This window comes from Miscanthus floridulus, chromosome 1 (genome assembly GCF_019320115.1).
Source record: "Miscanthus floridulus cultivar M001 chromosome 1, ASM1932011v1, whole genome shotgun sequence".
NCBI classification, from domain to species: Eukaryota; Viridiplantae; Streptophyta; class Magnoliopsida; order Poales; family Poaceae; genus Miscanthus; species Miscanthus floridulus.
This window is the reverse complement of record NC_089580.1, coordinates 193,993,486-193,999,445: the sequence shown is the minus strand read 5'-3', so window position 1 is coordinate 193,999,445 and position 5,960 is coordinate 193,993,486.

Here is a 5,960-nt window from a genome sequence, read left to right as displayed (position 1 = left end):
TCCCACTCTCCCCGAGGCTCGGGGGCTACTGTCGGGTACCATAAAAAGGGGTCCCCTAAGTGAAAACCAGAAAAATCGCTTAGACCCTATCAAAATCAAAGCCAAGAGACAACTATTGGCTAACCTCTAGCCTTGTCCGAGGCTACCGACTCTCCGCCTCGCTCAAGGCCTCGCACGAAAGGCCTCGGACAGGCTACTGAATCTCCACCTCGCTCGAGGCCTCGCACATAAGGCCTCGGACGAGTAACCTCCGCCTCGCTTAAGGCCTCGCACATAAGGCCTCGGACGAGTAACCGATTCTCCATCTCGCTCGAGGCCGGCTCGATGAACAGCCCCACTGCCTCCGCCTCGACCGACTTCCCTGACAGAACGTCACGTTCAACTAACGCGACCAACCACTCCTGCGGTGTCAGCTAGGCGACGGCTCGACATGGCAGAGTGACCAACAAGATAGGAGTCGCATCAACACCATGCCATCTAGGATAGGACAGGGTAGGGGTTACCGGTCGCTATGCTCGGCACTATGCCCATGACTAATGCCCGTACTACGCTGTGCTACCTAACCCCTGCTCCAGGAACAATGCGGCATGGGGAGTTAAGTCTGGGTCATTGTAGCCTTGAAATCAGTGTGTAGGACCAACTGCCCCCTCCGGGCCTCGGCAATCCACTTTAGGGTCTCGGTAGCCTCGGGATTCATGCCCACCGAGCCTCCCACGATGGCTTGGCCTCGGCACCAACTGAGCCTTGGCTTTCTACACTATCCGCACACAGCGACCGACACGTCGTCCGCCATGCCCTGCGTCAAGCTATCATTGGAGCTCCCACATCGCACAGGATCGAGCATGACCGGCGCATCGCTCCAGTACATCAAGTACAAGACCGCTCCGTCGACCATGCCGCCACAGTCACAAGCTACAGGGCTCAGACATGCCGGCTCTGCTTATAGGACGCTATGTAGCGAACACATGTATCACCCCTGTCCCCCTTCAACTATAAAAGGGAGAGACCAGGGCCATTTCTAGGGACGACGAACTCACGAGCATGGCCGAACGGAGAACATAGATAGATAGACGCTCAGACACAACGCGCAAGCAACGCGCAACACTCTGTAATCCGCATGCTCCCCCACTGCTTGAGATCAATATCTCAAGCAATCCACGCCATTCCACGCAGAGACCTAGGGCTAGCGCACTCTCTCGCCCAGCTTATAACCCCCTACTATGAGCACCTCGGTGCAAGGAATACAAGATCGATCCCTCAGACTGGACATAGGGCACCTAATGCCTGAACCAGTATAAACCTTGTGTCTCTTTGCATCACCATCCGGGATTAGGAACACGCAGTACAAATTCACTAGTTGGTTGAGGGCTCGCCGGTCCAAAACACCGACAAATATTCTCTTCGTTTTAAATTTAGGCCGTTTTATTTTTTCTAGATACATTGTTTTATTATTTATCTAGACACAATATAGTTAAGTGTATAATAAAATATTTATCTAAATAAACAAAACAAATGCATCTATGGGAGGCCATCAAGGACATGGTCGTCGTGGCCGCCAGCCTTGCGACGGCTCTCGGGCTGCACCGGTAACTAACATGCTTCCATCCACCAACCCTCTGTTCGTTTAGGATGGTTTGACTTATAATCTATGTCTGAAAATACTGTTGACTGGTTTGGTGTGAAAGAAAAATACTATGTGTTGACTGATAAACCATGACTTATAAGCCAAATACGACCAAGCGAACAGGATGCAAACCGGTAGTGCTCATCGATTAGAGCATCTCCAATAGTTCCTAATAATATATATGGTAGATTGATGAGTTTTCCAAGTGGCTAAAAAAAGTTGAGAGCGTATTTAAGTTTACAAAATCTCGAGCCTAACAAAATATAGAAGATATTTTACGTTAGGAATCATATACTATTTCTAAATTATCTTAATCACTTTTATATATTCTTTCTCTCATGTACATTTACTTTGGGAACCATTTCCTATTTTTTATTCTTTCACATGCCCTTTCATCATTAGATTGGCCGATGAATGCGTGGGTGATAGGTGTATGGATATATTGGCGCGATCAGTCGATTTTCCGAAGCGCGGAAAGATTGGGAGTTGTTGGAGAACTTTTTTTTATCTTGCCTAAAGATCAAAATTGGGAGTGGTTTTTGAAAACTATTGGAGATGCTCTTACAGGCCGACGCTTTAACAATGTGACCAGTTTGGAAATCAAATCCGTGTGCGTGGTGTTGAGTCGTGATCCGAAGATAAATTTGAATTCATGACACAATCTGCAGAGCATCCCAAGAAGAGTTGGAACACTTGATTTAATCATTAGATCAATCTCTAAACTTCACATGGTCATACAAATTAGAGCAATGCATCATCCACACATAGACCAAGTTTGGATCTTATGATCTAAAGTTCAATTGGCTAAAGTTAAAGACTAAAATTGTACTTCATTTATTGTCCCAAAATATTTGACATTTTAGGTTTAGGCCATGGGAATTAAGAAAATAGTAAAAATGTACCATGCATAGAAATCAAGGAGAGAGATTGAGAGAAATGGATATAGAGATGTATTAGAAAAAAAAGAGTACAGGGAGAAAAGAAATGTGCATTGGGAAGTGAGAATGACAACTTTTTGGGACAAAATTTGACTGCTATAAGATCAAGTATTTGAGATGGAGGGAGTGGACCATTTTAGCTCACTTGTGTGGTCTAAAGTTTTTGTAAGGTTAGCTAAACTTTGTATAACACTCTAGACCTCATGTTGCAAGTCTTGAGAGCTAAAGCGGTCTAAAATTTAGTGCAATAGAGTCAGGGACGACTATGGGCGATCCCACGTATAGCCAAGGCCCGAGCAAACGATCGCTCGGGACATCCTAAGTCGTGTCCGAGACCGACAGGGAGGACTCCGAATGGGATCCCACCGTAGGGAGGCATCGAGCCACCGGGGCCCAGCGAACGGTCTCGGCACCCACTAGAGAAACCCTCTGGTACTCTTAGAGTGCGTCTCTGGACCACTAGCCGACCCCTAGCGAATGGGGCACGGGCCTCCACTCGGACTTACCCGATAACAGCTCACCAGAAATGCCACCGCTCACGCCCATCAAGGGTAGCCTGGCATATTCCACCCCTCCTTCCAAACGAAAAGGAAGCACGAGGGTCATACAAAAAGCCAGGGGAACCCCTGACGGCCCTCTTGCTCCGTGTAGAGGCTAGGGGGCTCCTCCTACATTCTTGCTGAGGCCCAACAACCCAGGCTCGCACATGAGGGGGCTCGGCAAAACAACCCCTCCTTCCAAACGAAAAGGACACGCGAGGGGCGTACAAAAAGCTAGGGGAACTCCCGATGGCCCTCTCATTCCGTGTAGAGGCTCGGGGGCTCCTCCTACGACCTTGCCAAAACCCCGTGACCTGAACTCGCACTTGTGGGCTCAGCAAATACGATAAAAACTTCTCACTCAATACAAAAAAGCCCCTAGAGGAGTAAATCCACTCCTCTAGGGCCTCGGGGGCTACACCCGGCGGGTGCGGTCGCGCGCACCCACCGAAACCTCAAAAAACAAAACACAATCCCTATAGGAGCGGCTGCAAGCCATATCTCGACAAACCCTCAGGGAGAGTGCTCGCACTCCCCCTAAGGCTCGGGGGCTACTGTCGGGTACCATAAAACGGGGTATCCCGAGCGTACACCAAAAGAGTCACTTAAACCCCATCAATAACATAGCCAGAAGGTAAGCCATGGATTAACCACCGGCCCCGTCCGATCCCACCGGCTCTCCACCTCGCCTTAGGCCTCGCACGGGAGGTCTCGATGCCCTGACAAATCTCTGCCTTGTGCGAGGCCTCGATAAGGAGCCCAATCTCTATCTCGCCTGAGGCCCCGTGCGTACAGCCTCGAACGAGACAACGATTCTCCGTATCGCTCGAGGCTGGCTTGGCAATAACCCATCGCTCCCACCTCGACCAGTCTTCCCAACAGCGTGTCACGTCCCATTAATGCGTCAACCACTCCCGCAATCTCAGCCGGACGATGGCTCGACACCACGGAGTGGCCTATGGGACAAGGAGTCGCATCAACACCATACCAGCTAGGACAAGGCATGGCGGGGATTACCGGCCACTGTGTTCTGGCGCTGTGCCCACGATCAGCGCCTGCACTACACTGTGCCCCATAACCCCCGCCCTAAAGACAACGTGGCATGGGAAGTCTAGTCCGGGTCATCATCGCCTCAGAATCAGCATACAAGATCAACCGCTCCCTCCGAGCCTCGGCACTCTACGTCAGGGCCTCGGCTATCTCGAGGTTCACGTCTGCCAAGACCCCCCATGACGGTTTGGCCTAGGCACCAACCAAGCCTCGGCTTCATGCGCAGTCAACCTACAGTGACCCGCACACCGACCGCCATGCCCGCTTTGAGGTAGCCCTAGAGCTCCCACGATGCACAGGATCGGAGGTGACCAGCGCGTCGCCCTAGTACCTCAAGGACGGACCACTCCGACGGCCATGCCACCATAGGAACAGGCTACAGGGTTCGGACACGCCGCCTCCGTTCGCACGATGCCATGTAGTTAGCACACGTACTACCCTTGTCCCCCCTTCAACTATAAAAGGAAAGGACCTGGGCCGTTTCTAGGGGACGAACACACGCGCGCACAAGCAACACTCTATAACACGCACGCTCCCCCACTGCCTAAGAGCAACATCTTAGGCAGCCCACACCGCTCCAGGCCGAGACCTGGGACTAGCTCCCTCTCTCACCAAGCTTGTAACTCCCTACTACAAGCATTTCGGTGCAAGGAATATAAGATTGATCTCTCAGACTGGATGTAGGGCACCGATTGCCTAAACCAGTATGAGCCTTGTGTCTCTTTGCTAGGGATGAAAACGGTACGGATATTTTCTGACCGTATTCAAAACCGAATCCGTTTAGAGGGGTTGAGATCTGTCCGTATCCGAGTCCGGATATCCAACATCCGATACCGTATCCGTATCCGAATACTCAAATCGCATATTTATGATGTCGATATCCAATCGTATCCTATCCGACATAGTTGACACTATCCGTATTCGAATCCGAATCCGGACAGAAATATAAAAACAAATGTAATATCGGTGATATCCGTTCGTATCCGATCCGTTTTCATCCCTACTCTTTGCATCACCATCCGGGATCGGGAACACACAGTACAAATTTACTTGTTGGTTGAGGACCCCCCGGTCCAAAACACCGATAGTTGGCGTGCTAGGTACGGGACTCTGCGTGTCAGTTCCATCATCCCCACAAGTCCCGGATGGCAGACCCCGTACGACCACTGCGTCTCGGCACGATGATCTAGTTTGGGAGCCTAGAGTTCATGTCTCTAGGGCATGAGTACGACATGGTGCTCCTCACACCCCAAGCCCCACCGACCGATGACGACGTCATGCACCGGCAGCCTAGGCGCAGGCGGCGCCCGGGCGGCCGCACTCGTCGCACTTGCCGAGCGCGACACGGGCAGGACCACCATGACATCGCACAAGTTCAGGGTGGCGCACCGCGCTACACTGGTATCCCACGCCCAGCTGTTGGCATAGGGTCCCTAGTCAGGGACCTGTCTAGCCTAAGCTTGGACAAGGGAGAAACGTTGGCGGCGCGTGGCGACGCCCCATCGTCAAGCTTCGCTCCGCCACATCCTGAGGAGCCAACTCCGGCAGAGCAGGGTTCGGCAATGGCACCATCCCCATACCCCTTTGGGTTGAGAAATGCCGCCACCTCCTACGCTTACGCCAATGCTTCTGCTCATGCGGATCCCTTAGGACGCCGCCAGCATCTCGCCCTTGACTTCGACACCACCGCGTCGACCCACACCCACGCTGACTCCTTGGAGGAGGATGAGGCATGGGCCAGAGCGGATTTCTCCGACCTCCATGACTGTGAAACCATACGCCGCTTCTTGGCCACGAGCGACTACTGCT